The sequence below is a fragment of the Schistocerca cancellata genome, chromosome 6 (genome assembly GCF_023864275.1).
Source record: "Schistocerca cancellata isolate TAMUIC-IGC-003103 chromosome 6, iqSchCanc2.1, whole genome shotgun sequence".
NCBI classification, from domain to species: domain Eukaryota; kingdom Metazoa; phylum Arthropoda; class Insecta; order Orthoptera; family Acrididae; genus Schistocerca; species Schistocerca cancellata.
Genome location: NC_064631.1, coordinates 646,084,746 through 646,102,120, shown reverse-complemented (window position 1 = coordinate 646,102,120; position 17,375 = coordinate 646,084,746). Strand labels below are relative to the sequence as shown.

At 44.1% G+C, this 17,375-nt stretch overlaps 1 non-coding gene across 1 annotated transcript; it reads right to left on the bottom strand.

The window, feature by feature from the left end:
- Positions 1 to 824: 824 nt before the first annotated feature.
- On the bottom strand, positions 825 to 931 carry LOC126090336 (U6 spliceosomal RNA). The gene has a single exon (XR_007521180.1). It is a non-coding gene; the product is annotated as a U6 spliceosomal RNA (small nuclear RNA).
- Between the last annotated feature and the right edge of the window lie 16,444 nt (positions 932 to 17,375).

The window sequence follows — 17,375 nt, the reverse complement described above, 5'->3', positions numbered from 1 at the left end:
CTGATAATGTAATTGTAGTTGCTGATGTTACTTTCGGAGATAATTGATGATGGTACGTGGCACTATCACTGGAAGAGTCCTCATGAGTGCAACTTTCGTCGGTGTCTTCGCCGTCTGTAGATTCACAGTCTGCAATATGGAGTGTTTCAGTTGTTTCTAGCCACATGTCTACACCATTTACATGCTCGTCTAGAAGTTTAACAACCATGTCGCACAACACATAGTCTTCACACGTGTTTTCTGTTGATTGCTTCATTTGGCGTCTGTGGTATATCTCCATGGCATGCAGCAAAATATTTACAGGGTTCGCCATCACCTGTGAGGGGAGATTGAATGTTCACCGTAAAGTGGCTTGCGGAGTATAGATGAACGTGTAAAGAACATATTTCATTTCTCTAATCAGTTTCAGGACGGTATGTTTCGAAATACGTACCAGAAATTAAAAGGACGTACATACCACAGAAACGAATATTCGTTACCCCTTTCCACGAAAACCGTGCAGCGATATTCCTCTTCAATGAACGCCGCGATAAGACGGCCGCACTTCCCGACAATGCGCACAACGCTCGCGACTCGCCATTTCCAGGGGTGTCCAGCCGTCACTGCAAGCGCCAAGCAGGAAACACAGCCATGTTCGTGATTTTTTTTAGGTGACTTCCAGTTCATGTCAGCTGCTACAATTTTGCATACGGACCTTTTGCACAGTTAAATAACAGTGTTAAAAAAAGCAATACATGTTTCGGCATGAGAAGTCTGACCATTCCCTTGTCAGTTTTTTTATTGCAGAGAGTACGCAGCCCTCTGACTGAACACGCTGAGCTACCGTGCCGGCTGAACGCTTCACGATTTTCCGTGTCGTCCTTGCGTAGGGGCCATGCTAATCTTCTGTGTATTGTTCCAATTTTAGTATATGTACCGCCAAAGCGAGTACGTCCCTAGACCACGGGTAACATGCTAATGGACATAAAATTCCGTCTGAAATGTTTAAAATGCGTAACTCAAAAGCTGGTGGCTCCGGTGTATGTGTATTTCTGCGGTAGTAAATACTTTGGGGATAAAACCCTGCCCCGGTAGATGTATCTGCTGGTATGCGCCGAAATATGTACTCTGCTGTTAAGCGTTAAAGTACAGTCTCAGTAGTATGCTTTTCTCCTGTCTGTCTGCACTACATACGTACAGGAAATGCTTGATACAAAATCCGACACTCATTTCATTTAGAAGTGTAGCACGTTACAATGATCTCACAGTATGATAAATTGAATGAAATTTTATAAACTAATTGTATTTCTAAGATTTAAAAGTATCCAAGTTTTGACAAAACTTACAGTGCGTTTCCAGTTGACTGCTCAGTCCTGCAAAAATCTTTCTCAGAAAATTTCGCCAAGTCCTTTAAAACAAATGCGATAGAAAGTTTTAGCGTAAAGCTCGTACCAAGACTGCGACAAGCTGTGCCGTGTAGGGGACAGCCAAAGGAAACCGAGTCATATGAAAAAAAAAGGAAGTAAACCGCTTGTTATTTCAAAAGTGATAGTCGTAGCCATTAATACAGTTATTCCACTGTGAATTCAGACGATCAGTGGGCCTTCATGGAAAAATGCTTGAGGTTGTCTACGGAGCTGTGGTTGTACCCTGGCGTGAACGTCTTCGTCCGAAGCAAATAGACGGCCATGAATGTCTTTCTTCAGGGCTCCAACAGTACGGGAATCACACGGGGAGTGATCAGGACTGTATGGAAGATATGTATGGACTTCCCAGCGAAACTTCTGGAGCGTACTGGAAACAACTTTGGCAACGTGTGGGTCCCATCACAGGTGCTCCACACAGACCCGCTCTCTTACCATGCGATTTTCATATCCGTGGCAGTCGATTTCCTTCGGATGAAGAGGTTGACGCCTGGGTACAATCAAAGTTCCCTATACAGCCGCAAACAATTTTTCCAAGAAAGGACTGATCGTCTTGTCTCGGAATAGGATGAATGACTGTAGTAACAGTTATGACGATTACTTTTGAAACAATAAACAGTTTACCTACCTTTTTTGCAAGTGTATTGTTTTCATTTGGAAGCCCCTAATATTAAAATAAGGTGATTATTGGCTTTTACTTTTTTAAACATTGTCCTGTAAATTACAAAGCTGGAACTGGCCAGAAAACAATTTCGGCCAGTTGTAAGTTTATCACTTGAGCTTCGGTTTACCTTCCGGTTTGCCGGCCGGGTTGGCCGAGCGGTTCTAGGCGCTACAGTGTGGAACCGCGCGACCGCTACGGTCGCAGGTTCGAATCCTGCCTCGGGCATGGATGTGTGTCATGTCCTTAGGCTAGTTAGGTTAAAGTAGTTCTAAGTTCTAGGGGACTGATGACCTCAGAAGTTAAGTCCCATAGTGCTGAGAGCCATTTGAACCATTTTTTACCTTCCGGTTTAAAGTGGTTTACAAAAGTTTAATATCCGCAAATGTTGATGCTGGTAAAATATGCGGAGTTGTAGAAGCGTCTAACATCTCTAGCTGTAGCATATCATCTCTAGTTGAGTCTTCAATCTACAATACTAGAAGTAATATTAGAAACCTTCATTTACGTATTTCACTTTAATAAAGAGTGAGTTTTTTGATAAGCTGCAGTGGGGGCTGTGAGCATCCCCTCTTCCGCCTTCCAAATGCTGAAGTCTTCAGTCACATAATGCTCATCAATAAGTGAGTTATTCCTCAATGGTAACATGGAAATGAAGTCCCACGCTTCTTGACTGAGCGTAGGAGAACGATGCGGGAGACTCGCACCGCCGTACTAGGCAAAGTCCTAATGGAGATGGTTAGCCGTTGCCTTCCTCCGACCGTAATGAGGATGAATGATGATGATGAAGACGACATAACAACACCCAGTCATCTCGGGGCAGGTGAAAATCCCTGACCCCGCCTGGAGTCGAACCCGGGACCCCGGGCTCGGGGAGCGAGAACGATACCGCGAGACCACGAGTTGCGCAACAATGATAACACAGTAAAGGAAAAAAAAAACTTGTCTTCAAGGTAAACTATTGGCTAGCCACAGCCTGCAGCTACCAGGAAGTGAGCAGAGGCGCTCGATGCTGTGTTGGGGAAGCCGCCAAACAATGGGAGGAGAGAAGCCGGTAAGAGGACAATCGATACGGCGGCACAATGGCAGGCGCGCGCCTGTGGAGTGCCCTCGGAGGCACCTGACGACGGGGCGCTGTGCTGGCCACCAGAGGCGCCGTCCCAGCGGGAAGACCTGCCCAGTGGGCCCTCTACACGTCACGCTTCTCCCCGAAGCTCAACTCGCTGATATGGTTAGTTGTTAGTTTATTCATCAGTGCACTGGAAGAACTTATAACACTCCCTTTCTGCTACTGCTATACCATAACCTCAAAACTGGAGGCAATTTGCAAAACGGAATAATTTTGTTGGATTGATAATGGTATAAAGCAACAGAACAGTGTTACCCTCTGAGAGGAATTTTGCTAGGTTGACCGTGTTGTTCCTAACGGAGGTGGCTTATCGGAAATGAAAGTCAGAACTACGTAAATATTTGAATAGTAACAAACAAAATTTTGCCTAGCTATACTGTTTATAGAATAAGGGAAACGGTCGCCAGCCTAATTAGGCAAGAGAAAGATTAAAATTCTCATATTTTGATTAAAGTTCAGTCTTGATCACTCATGTATGTTTTAATGATGGAGGTAACCGGTTTCGGTTCTTTCTACAGAACCATCATCAGACCCATGGCTCCCTTAGGATGGTAGGCGGAGCTCTCCTCGCTGCTACGCAGAGTTGACTGCGTAGCAGCAAGGAGAGCTCCGCCTACCATCCTAAGGGAGCCATGGGTCTGATGATGGTTCTGTAGAAAGAACCGAAACCGGTTACCTGCATCATTAAAACATACATGAGTGATCAAGACTGAACTTTAATCAAAATATAACAATTAATTGATCACTGCTTTCCAAAAATGTTTACCAAAATTAACGTTCTCGTTTAAGGAAGTAGGTATAAGTAACTAAAACGGACAAACACAACCTAGACTTAGCCACACGCGAGTGCAATGAACTCTGACACACATATGTTTTAAGATTGAAGTTAACAACTGGAGCAGCACAAACTATTTGCAAAATTATAAGAGATACCGAAACACCCTATTACTTTCAGGCTTACATAAAGTGAATGGTCTTTATAACATTACTATTAACATGCACTTCTAATACACAAGATACACAATCACTTAGCAGACATGAATATATAATGTTTCACAACTGCAGCTTTCTCACTTTTACTACAGCGAAACACAATACTGACCAAATTGCAAGAAACTGACTCACCTTTTAGAATTAATTACAGACAATAATGTGATCATTTACCTTATAAGCCTCAGTCTTAAGAACTTTTAATACTGAAGTTAGCAACAGCACTTTAAATAGCAGTTTTAATAGGAAAATTATTTTTGAACAAATAACATTTACTTTAACTCACTCTATTGCCATATTAACTTGAACTTTCCTTTTACTAAGTTCAAGAGGCATTAATTAGCAAAACTCTAGGCTTTAATTTCTTTTAGTAAGGACACTCGGATATCACTTTAGCTCAAACGGAGAGGAACCTGAGAGGTGTTATGATGAGGAGAAAAATCAAGGTAGGTACATAAATTCAGATACAAATTACCTTATATTTCAGCACATTAGCACGTCCATTAAGCTGATCCTTCACTGTACATCATTATAGTATTACGTTACAGTGATTGCGCAACGTGGTGGCAACTGCATGTTGGTAGGTGGATTCGCAGACAGAATTGCTGGACTCTATCATTTCTTCGTGGCGACGACAGATATAAATTCCAGAATAGTTCCAGCTATTTATCCATCCATCCGAGGCATTGGAAAGCGGCAGGAAAAGCCTCTCTCAGAACCAGCACGATATGCAACATTTACATGACAGGGCACAGTTTGGTAGCTCGTCCCCGACTCGTAGCTCGTCTCCGACTGCTGGCTCGTCCCCGACTGACTATCAGTTCCACCTTTTCCACCTAGGCCAACCACAATTTGCGCGCGCTACACAGTTCCGTTCCCGAGGGGAACCACTACCCCTTTTACATACAGAATAACTAAGAACCCTAAGTGAGGATTAGCAATTTACATAACAGCAACCAAATACATTAAATAAAACAAAACATTTACACATATTGACATCTCTACAAAAAATTATTCACACAAAATTACAATCATATACAGTAAGTTTTGTTCCCTCCAAATGGGACAAAGAATATAAATTGCAGATACACTACTTTGCATAGAATCAAATCACGACATCAAAGGTTTGACAAAGAAAAGAGTACAAAATTTTATGTTATCGATTCAAACACATTTACAGACGACCAACAATGTAACATTAAATAAAGCAAAAAAACAAAATAAATCCATACAGCATAAGAGCTGTGGTGTTACAAACTGTTTAATCTTTGAGGTCTGAATAACATTTAAGCAGCTACAGCGGATAGGCAAAATAATGTGAACAGCGGTAGTAATGGGATGCGGTTGTGTTTGACGGTCAACAATGCAGGTCGCGCCTTTGAATTCAGAGGCCGAGATCGACGTGCAATGAAAGACCTAACAGAGTTACAAAGAGGGCACATTTTGGGGGCCCTACTAGCTGGAGCATCAGTAACCAAGACAGCCAACTTACTGAATGTTTTAAGAGCAGGTGTTTTAACCCTCATGATGTTGTTGTTGTGGTGGTCTTCAGTCCTGAGACTGGTTTGATGCAGCTCTCCGTGCTACTCTAGCCTCTGCAAGCTTCTTCATCTCCCAGTACTTACTGCAACCTACATCCTTCTGAATCTGCTTAGTGTATTCATCTCTTGGTCTCCCTCTACAATTTTTACCCTCCACGCTGCCCTCCAATGCTAAATTTGTGATCCCTTGAAGCCTCAGAACATGTCCTGCCATCCGGTCCCTTCTTCTTGTCAAGTTGTGCCACAAACTCCTCCCCAATTCTATTCAATACCTCCTCGTTAGTTATGTGATCTACCCATCTAATCATCAGCATTCTTCTGTAGCACCACATTTCGAAAGTTTCTATTCTCTTCTTGTCCAAAATATTTATCGTCCATGTTTCACTCCCATACATGGCTACACTCCACATAAATATTTTCAGAAACGACTTCCTGACATTTAAATCTATACTCGATCTTAACAAATTTCTCTTCTTCAGAAAAGCTTTCCTTGCCATTGCCAGTCTACATTTTATACCCTCTCTACTTCGACCATCATCAGTTATTTTGCTCCCCAAATAGCAAAACCCCTTTACTACTTCAAGTGTCTCATTTCGTAATCTAATTCCCTCAGCATCACCCGACTTAATTCGACTACATTCCATTATCCTCGTTTTGCTTTTGTTGATGTTCATCTTATATCCTCCTTTCAAGACACTGTTCATTCCGTTCAACTGCTCTTCCAAGTCCTTTGCTCTCTCTGACAGAATTACAATGTCATCGGCGGACCTCAAAGTTTTTATTTCTTCTCCGTGGATTTTAATACCTATTCCGAATTTTTCTTTTGTTTCCTTTACTGCTTGTTCAATATACAGATTGAATAACATTGGGGAGAGGCTACAACAATGTCTCACTCCCTTCCGAACCACTGCTTCCCTTTCATGCCCCTCGACTCTTAGTCATGATAGCCTACACAAAACATGGAAAGACATCATCTTGTAAGCGCAGTAACTAAATGACAGAGATCGTCGTACGCTTACACGAATTGCATCAAAACAGCACGAAACTACGGTGGCTAAAGTGACTGCAGAGCTCAATAGCTATCTTTGAGACGCAGCATCTATCGTTACTGTCCACCGAGAACTACATAAAGCGAATACTCAAGGACGTACTGCCACACCGAAACCATTAGTGACGACAACCGACGCAAAGAAGCGTAAAACATGGTGTCAGGAATATAAATCTCGGACGGCTGATCAGTGGAAACACGTCATATGGTCCGACGAGTCAACGTTTCCGTAATTTCCAACATCGGGCCGAATTTGCGACTGGAGAACGCCAAAAGAAGCCTACAATCCTGAATCCTTGATTCCAATAGTTAATTATGGGGGTGGAAGTATGATGGTATTCTGCTGGTCCCATCATTACTCTAAAAGACCGTGTTACAGCCAGCGATTATGTGAAAATTTTACGTGATAAGGTGCACCCCATGATTCAGATGTTGTTCCCCAACAGTGATGACGTATTTCAGGACGATAATGCACCCATTCACATAGCCAGGACACGCTGGAGCATGCAGCTGAACTGCAGCGTCTTCCCTCGCCAACACAGTCCCCGGACTTGAGCATTATCGAACCCTTGCGGGCTGTATTGGAGCGGAGACTCCGGAGCAGATTTCCGCCTCCCTCGTCACTACAGGAGTTAGAAGAGGTTCTGATCAAAGAGTGGCATAACATTCCACTGGAGACTATACAATTATTACATGCCAGTATTCCAAGGAGAATCACAGCTGTATTACGGGCAAATAGGGGTCCAACCCCTTACTAATAAACCATTCCCAAACAAGTACAGGCGTCCACATTATTTTGCCTATCCCCTGTACGTCCTCACTATTCGGTAGTTCGGACTTTAGCTGGTTGTTCATCTTCACCATTTCACTGTCGCTGTTTACAGCAATGATACGCACTTTTACGACGAAGTTTTACATTTCGATATCACCAGTAGTCCAATATCTGCACATGCAAGTTCCTTGAAGACCCGGTAATGACTATTCCAAAGTAACTACAGGTAGGTTTCAGTTTGTAAAATAAGCTGCGTCCTTTTGGGTAAAACAAATCTTGCTCTCTTTCTGAAAAGCATTACGATTTAGAACATAAATCTAACTACCCGAAGATTGGGAGGTTAACTATGAAACTGTGAAACCGTGAAGAATCCGTCAGATATTTATCACGCTCTGCTAATATGTTCAAAGCGTAACGGCTATTAAGTGGTTAAACTTCCATATTAATCGGAACTGACGGCGATCATTGACATTAGTATTAGCTGCAGCCCAGTGGGTACTAACACGCTTTTTCATTCCCTGTGGTGCGGAAGCCCACAGTCTCAGAATCCCACCATGAGGAATTTCCTGCCGCGCCTGACACACACGTTGTGTCAGTTCAATAGCATTGCTGGTTGTGGGCCGGTATGAAAGTATTCGTCTTCAGTGCGCGTGCCAGCATGCATTGTGGCCAAGACATCAGGGGAACGAGAAAGCCAGTAAACGCAGTTCTTCAGGCGTTTGTGATGTGAACTGCATTGTGGTACTGCGACTATGACAACGGGATTTACCATCTTGCCACATTCTGACATGCATTCAGCCTTCCTTCAATAATTGCCGAATCAATCACGATGTGTATCCAATAGATCCCCGCACAGTGATGCCACGAGCTGGAAAGGTGTAATTCTTGAGAATCGCTGACTCGTCTACGGATGTTTAGCGTCGATCTGACGGCTGCAGACAGAAGAGAGTCTCATCGTTGAATGCCCCCCGATGTCCCAGTTCACCCTGGCTCTGCTACGTGCAGCGTCTGTTGTATGTGGTGTGGTGTGGTGGCAGTGGTAGCCACTCCATTAATCTGTCAAAGAGTGTTTGAGGAGACACTCTGCCCTGCGACCTGTGCCCGGATTTCAGCTGTTGTTTGTTCATCAGAGCCATATTCTCGAGGTGCCGTCTCTCTGGGAAGACCTGTGCCTATTATGTTGCCCTTGACCTACTGTCGTTCAGCAGTAATTGCGCTAAAAACAACTACCTGTGAGATTGTTGGTATGGTTCTCCCATGTTTCTCATGTCAATGAGTCAACCATTAACAGAGCCCGAAAGCTTTTGGTACACTGCACGTGTATGTCGTGTGGGCATCATTCATGAAAGTGCCGAGATTGGACTGAGCAAAGATTGGGAATTTGTACGGGCGCTGATAGCCGTGCTGTTGAGCGCCCCACAAACCAATCATCATCATCATCATCATCATCTGGGCATGCTGTGTTGCGATATCCACTTGAGAAGTTCAGGTAACGGTAGACGTACAGTCGGTAGCCACCATGTGCTGACACCATTCTTCATCAGCAGGAATTACTTTTTTTCTGCGCAAGCTCGGAAAAGGACGAAATTTTATTCAGTATATGCCATAGAAATGGAAGTACTGGAATATCATATTGATAGCGTTTACTGTGTGACAATTTACGTTAGAGTCTGTGTAATAATTTTTGGTCCAAGAAATGTGTTCAAAACTACACTCCTGGAAATGGCAAAAGAACACATTGACACCGGTGTGTCAGACCCACCATACTTGCTCCGGACACTGCGAGAGGGCTGTACAAGCAATGATCACACGCACGGCACAGCGGACACACTAGGAACAGCGGTGTTGGCCGTCGAATGGCGCTAGCTACGCAGCATTTGTGCACCGCCGCCGTCAGTGTCAGCCAGTTTGCCGTGGCATACGGAGCTCCATCGCAGTCTTTAACACTGGTAGCATGCCGCGACAGCGTGGACGTGAACCGTATGTGCAGTTGACGGACTTTGAGCGAGGGCGTAAGGTGGGCATGCGGGAGGCCGGGTGGACGTACCGCCGAATTGCTCAACACGTGGGGCGTGAGGTCTCCACAGTACATCGATGTTGTCGCCAGTGGTCGGCGGAAGGTGCACGTGCCCGTCGACCTGGGACCGGACCGCAGCGACGCACGGATGCACGCCAAGACCGTAGGATCCTACGCAGTGCCGTAGGGGACCGCACCGCCACTTCCCAGCAAATTAGGGACACTGTTGCTCCTGGGGTATCGGCGAGGACCATTCGCAACCGTCTCCATGAAGCTGGGCTACGGTCCTGCACACCGTTAGGTCGTCTTCCGCTCACGCCCCAACATCGTGCAGCCCGCCTCCAGTGGTGTCGCGACAGGCGTGAATGGAGGGACGAATGGAGACGTGTCGTCTTCAGCGATGAGAGGCGCTTCTGCCTTGGTGCCAATGATGGTCGTATGCGTGTTTGGCGCCGTGCAGGTGAGCGCCACAATCAGGACTGCATACGACAGAGGCACACAGGACCAACACCCGGCATCATGGTGTGGGGAGCGATCTCCTACACTGGCCGTACACCACTGGTGATCGTCGAGGGGACACTGAATAGTGCACGGTACACCCAAACCGTCATCGAACCCATCGTTCTACCATTCCTAGACCGGCAAGGGAACTTGCTGTTCCAACAGGACAATGCACGTCCGCATGTATCCCGTGCCACCCAACGTGCTCTAGAAGGTGTAAGTCAACTACCCTGGCCAGCAAGATCTCCGGATCTGTCCCCCATTGAGCATGTTTGGGACTGGATGAAGCGTCGTCTCATGCGGTCTGCACGTCCAGCACGAACGCTGGTCCAACTGAGGCGCCAGGTGGCAATGGCTTGGCAAGCCGTTCCACAGGACTACATCCAGCATCTCTACGATCGTCTCCATGGGAGAATAGCAGCCTGCATTGCTGCGAAAGGTGGATATACACTGTACTAGTGCCGACATTGTGCATGCTCTGTTGCCTGTGTCTATGTGCCTGTGGTTCTGTCAGTGTGATCATGTGATGTATCTGACCCCAGGAATGTGTCAATAAAGTTTCCCCTTCCTGGGACAATGAATTCACGGTGTTCTTATTTCAATTTCCAGGAGTGTATTTTCGAATGCTATTCAGCTATTTACTTTATATCACCTAAGAAATGTATTGGAATGCAATCGTGACAGGATTCAGGCAAGCTGTCGATCATTTGTAGACAGAACGTCGTTGAGGCAAGTTGTGGTATTCTTTTGTGGAATAGAATCAAGGGAATTTATACTTTTACTATCTCGTCGACAGCCACGTCATTAAACACAGTACAATGTCGTATGGATGAATCTGGCGGACGAAACCTATCGCGCCCTTATTGAAGATATCGATTCAGTAATATTATTTAAAGGATTCATAGTTATTTAAGAGATTATTATTGAAGCGAGTCTCTGAAAATTTAAATCACTATGTCCACATCCAGTACTGAACTCAACTTCTGCTGAAAGCGATTCGTCTCAACCACTGAACCATCCTACTCTGTATACGATTTCCATGGATTCGCTACGATGAAGTGAACTCGTGGTCAGAAGTTATTACACTTTCGTCATTTTTTTCTTGTGTTTGATATTTTCAGAAGGTACTGACAACCTTCAAAAAGTACCCTATTCCACAGGGTACAAAGAAAATTGTCTGTTACATACTATCGCTCAATCGAAGATGCATATCTGTCCATCCAGTGGGCCACAAATAAAGATATCTCCGGCAAGTGATGTGGAAATCTTAGCACTGGAGGGTTCAATCAGTGGGAAACATCGTCCAGAGTTCCCTAAAGCTGTGACTTCGGCACCGACCGTGTAGCTTCTTACAGAGTTTATCCGAACTATTCATCTCTGCAACATCGTCTGCCTCATTCCGTCAGTGGATGTAATTGAGCATTTTCATAACGGAGACAGTACCTATAGCCTACAAAACCCAAGAGTCTGGTTAACATCAAGCCACGTACTTATGACTCTCATTGTACATCCAGTGACAAACTGAATAAAAATACAAATATGAACTGATCAGAACACGGCAGCCTACCAAGAAGTAACACAGTTATTACTGCTTGCGTTTTATCTCAGTAAAGTACATAATCGTGGTCACTACTGTATAAAGACAATATTTTTTTCAAAAACATTGATATTTTAACAGACTCGGTTTCTGAATCGAAACGAAAATTGCTGAGAATGTGCTTCATCTGACGATGCTCTCGGAGAAACTTGAATCTGTGTCACACTCGCGTAATAATGATACTAGGGATTCGTTAAAGTTTAACACCTACATAATCACATTACAAGTGTAACGCTTTATTTTCAATCAAAATCTTTATTAAACCGTGTTGTGCGTCATGGGATTCTGTGAAGTTCCCCTCCAGGCTACTTCGCTTTCAGTCCAAACCTCACTGCTAATTATATGAGGAGGCCGTCATTCCAACTATACAAATGTCTCTCTCTTTCTTCTTCACGCTATAATGATCCGGTCTAAAGTATATGTTTCCTGCTGTTGTTACATTGTAATTTACTGTTATTATCAACACAGGTTGTATTTGTTGCCCAGCTTTGCACCACTTTAGAAAATCTGGGCCCAGTGTGGTCCTAAGTGAAATGGTTATTGTGGTGTCACCGCCAGACACCACACTTGCTAGGTGGTAGCTTTTAAATCGGCCGCGGTCCGCTAGTATACGACGGACCCGCGTGTCGCCACTGTCAGTAATTGCAGACCGAGCGCCACCACACGGCAGGTCTAGAGAGACGTACTAGCACTCGCCCCAGTTGTACAGCCGACGTTGCTAGCCATGGTTCACTGAGAATTACGCTCTCATTTGCCGAGACGATAGTTAGCATAGCCTTCAGTTACAGTTGCTACGACCTAGCAAGGCGCCGTATTCAATTGCTATAATACTTCTGTATCATCAAGAGCAATGTTCTACAAATGTGAATTAAAGTTAAGTATTCCAGAAGCTACGTACTTTTCTTTATAGCATTCATTACGTATCCTGTTTCAGACCTCACGCCAGCCTGCGTGAGCTTATAGCGTGCATTTCGGCCTCCTCTAAAAACAGTGTTGGCAATTCTGCCGACACTTCAGTTATAAATGACTGAAAAAACTGAGGAAGACGTTCACGACATCCTCGTCTTTGGGAATCTGTAATTTGTGTTACGCACAACTCCAATTCAAATTATGCTCATCTCCTTGCAGCGAACGTTTCGCTGAGTGCATTGTGAAATTACTAATGACAAATTATAAACACAATTAATAATGGTACCCCCAGGTAAATCAGTAACCACTGGTACGAGCAGCACAGGAGAATGTAAAGTGGCTTCTGATCAAAAACTCAAGTCGAAAGAAATATATACGTTCCTTCCGCCATTTCTTTCTGTACACTCAGAAGATTAGCAGAGAAACTGGAATTCACGAATCGTAAACACGTGTAACGATATCAAAAACTTCACAATGCCAGTGATATCCAAGTTTTGATGTAAAGTATCGGAAATAGGAAATATTTGGTACTGGAGCTTAAGAGCCGATATTCTGAGACATGCAAGCTGTTGAACATAGGAAAAAGATGATGCATTACGACGTGAAACAGTAAACTGTGAAACTATTACACTTGAAAATGTATGCAGATTCACCAGGACGAAACTTAAGTGTTAATTTCGTTCACAGTATATTGATATTTATCACAGAGGAATGGAACATGAAACTACCAGACCTCTATTTGAGAAAAAATTATCTTCCTCTGAAACTATATACAGCTTCTCCATGAGTTACGATTAAGAAGAACATCCATAAGAGATATGGCTTGTGATTAGTACACACAAAGCTCCTTGGCTGAAGCACTTTCCTTTACTGGGGCACTGTGCATCTGTAGTGAGATTGTGATTTAAATTAACCTTTGAAGCACAAGAACTCTTGAAACCAAAGCTTGGTCTAAGCTAGAGACATCTGAAATTCACATGTGCGACTTCCAAAGGGTTTACAGATGTTAGGCGACGAATTTCAACGCCGCTCTTCAAGAATAAAGAATCCACTTTTCTGGACTTTGAGCTGCTTCCCTTGGTGAAACAATGGCAATGACATCGATATCGTTACAGACCTGACTGGTAGCTCAGTTGGAGAAAGGTGCGGTAGAAAAATCGGCTGTGGTCTCTCTCTGGAAGATTTTCGGAAATCGCGTGAATGATGTTAGGAAACCACGAGCAGATCAAAACCTGGTGGGTGGACGGGTGTTGGACCCCTCTCCTCTGGAATGCAAGTCGTCTATACCTTACTGCAGAGGATGCTTCACGTAGCACGCAGACTTCTCTCTACGCCTTGCCCGTTGGCCAACAACGGTGAGGTAGGCACAGAGCGCAGCATACGCTGCATCCCATGCCTCTCACTCAAGCAAGCGGAGTATCGGTTCTAGCTGGAGTTAGTAGCGACCTCGGAAGGAATTCCAAGAACATGGCAGCACCATTCAGCACCCCAGACTGGCGCGAGAGCAGCGCCTGCCCACAGGGCTATGGACAAAACTCGGCCTGAAATCTCTCAAAGTAAGGGCAGTGCATTAACTGACCAATACAGATGCTGATGCGCTACTTCAAGTACTTCAGCTGGCTTATGCAGGCTGTACATCATGGTGAAGTTAATCCTGACGTGGCCTTTTTCTCTGTTTGAACATTTACAGGGGTTTATGAACTTTTTCAGAAAATCCCCATTAGTTATAAAAGGTATGCAGACACCTTCGTATAGTGTGCAGAATTGACCACTTCATGTCAAGAGAGGCCGAACCGCCAGTACAAAAGGATGTGGGGCGTTTGTGTTGTCAGCAGAGATCATGTCTTTCTGACGTAGAATCATCTCATTTTTGGGTCTATGGAACGAAAACTGAATCTAATCTAATCTAACGGTAAAAGCAAAAAGGTTCAGGTAGGAGAATACAGTGACTTCCAAAGTGGAGTAGTCGTTGGATTTCAGCTGAGTAACAAATCCATAAAGGACGTTTCATCCCTTGTACAGCTGCCCAGGTCGACTGTTAGTGATAGGATTACGAAGTGGATACGCAAAGGGACAACCACAGTTAAATGAAACCCAGGCAGACCAGACAGGGACCATCGTGCACTGTGAAATACGATTGTAAATGTGGTGTCACCGCAAGGCACCACACTGGCTAGGTTGTAGGCTTCAAATCGGCCGCGGTCCGTCAGTACACATCGGACCCGCGAGCCGCCACTGTCGACGCTAGCAGACCGAGCGCCGCCACTCGGCTGGTCTTACGAGACGAGCTAGCGCACTGGCCAGTTCTACAGCCGACTTTAATAGGAATGGTTCACTTGTTATAGCTTCAGAGATCTCATCTGCAGAGACGCTAGTTAGTATAGTCTTCAGCTAAGTCAGTAGCTACGACCTAGCCAGGCGCCACATACAGTTTGTGCATTGACAATTGATCTCTATGTGTGAAGCAATCAGAATTGTAAAGAAGTATTCGCACTTCAGTCTATAACTGGACTTGTAAATATTATTGTACAAAGTCAAGATAGACGTTCACCGCTGATGCTGAATTAAAGCTAAGTATTCAATTGTATTCCTGTCTACTAACCTTCTAATCACCTAAGATGTTCCAGATAAATCCCCTCAGGTATAGTTCATTGATCCTCACGTCAGCCTATGTGATCAAGGCGTGCAATTAATGGCCACACCTCGAGATCAGACTAAGAGTCAAATTGCGTGACTCGGCTGGGTCACCCTTTTTCCAGGAGGTCCATAGTTCCGCCTAATACACAATAGTAAACAAGTCGCACGAAATCAGCAGAAGGAGTCACTTCTGAGTTCCAATTTGCTGCCAGCCGCCCGGCTAGCACAAAGATTGTGGATGGGGAGTTGAAAAGAATGGGGAACGATGGGCGATTAGCTCCTCAAAGGCCACACGTACTTGAGGTTATGTAAAGAGCAGCGTCACTGGACGACTACGTCACTGGACACTGGAGGACTGCATACGAGTGACCTGTTGCAATGAATGAAGCTATACCTCGCGGCAATTAGATGGAAGTACTCGGATTAGGCGACTGCATGGGGTATGTTATATTCCGTATTGCGCAGTATCAACTATGATGTATGTACGAGGTGGTGTAACGGTATGGGTAAATTTATCGCGGCCACGGTCTGCTACCGTTACTGCAGTTAAGAAAAGGCGCAGATTATGGGCACACTTTACAGTACTGTGTATAGCGTAGTAATGGTACTTGAATTACGTAACCATTACGGCACCTCAGCTCAACCTCTCGATACCAGCAATATTCTACTGTGTTTCTGTTAACATATTTCTGAGACAACATTCAGATTTGATTTTATTAATGTAGAGGTACTTTGATACATCGATATGTTTATACTGCAATGATATTATTCTTATGTGTATTCTTTCTTTTGTCACTATGATCTTTGTCGTACTTGTAACTCTGATTTTTGGGTGCGTAAGCGGTTATTAGAGAGAGTCAAGTCTTGGTCGTCATGTTGAAAAGACGCAAATTGTAGTCAGTTTATAAAATTTGAACTTTAACAGTGAGGAAGATGTTTTCAAGTATGTTTTGTATTGTGAAGTGATGTTTTGGAATGACTTGCGTGATATTGCAGCAAAAGCAATAAAAAATAAGTGTAACTTAAATTCGGAGTGCTGATTACTTTTTTACATCAGTGTCTTAGCTTTCAAAGGTTTAATCTTCAAGAATAGTTTGTGAAACACATCTATAAAACTTTTGAATATCACAGAATAACACCTAGGCCTTTTTGTATCCGAGCTTGGACTCATCACTACCTAGATTTTCGACGATTGAGCCATGATTTCACAACGAGACCAGCGTGGGAAACACGAAAAGATGAGTGCCTAGTTTACCCATTATTTCATGAAATGACTTTATTAACTGTGCTCTAATGACACCTGCCACATAATATAACTTTGTTGTTGCCCGAAAATGCAGTATTTAGCAGCGTGAGCAACACCACAATCATAATTAATTTTTGACCTTTGTTGTGGTAGTGTTGTGAGAGCGTACAGTAGAGGAACAATTTGGAGAGGATTATTTTTTGTGTCAGTATGGCAATGCGCCCTGTTATTAAGAAAAATCTGTGAGGCAATGCTTCGTACACGTAACGTTCCTGAAATGGACAACGCTGCCCAGAATTCCGACCTGAACCCTTCTGAATACCTTTGGCATGAGATAGAATGTCGAATTCGCTCCAGACCCCAGCTTTCAACATCATTACCTTCCATAGTTTCGGCTCTTGAGGAAGAATGGGCCTCCATTCCTCCACAGATATCCAGGCGCCTCATTTAAAGTGTCCCTGATAGTGCTCCAGCCTTCATAAAGGCGAATGGTGGACATACACCACGGTAATATCCAGCAGTAGTTTACGGCAAGAAAGGAAGAATGAATTGATTGTTGGTGGTAATAACGATCATCCTCCTTTACCTCCTCTGCATTATTGCAGATGACGTGTCACTGAGCACATTTGTTCTTTCCATGTAGTACACGTGAGGCGCCTAATTGTTTCCACTGGACTGTGTAGATACGAAGGTTCTGTTATAGTTCACTAACCTGCTGTCTTCAAGTTGGTGTCCCAGGGCAGAAAACAACACGCAGGTAGTAGGTTCTGTGTCTTGAGGCTGAAACTGACTTTTAGCGAGGTTCTGTTCTGAAATAATGTCTCACTTGTTTGGGATGCCACTCGCGTATTTTAATATAGCCACACGAGAAGACTACATGATCTTAATACAACACCTTCTGATACAGCAAAGTACATGATCAAA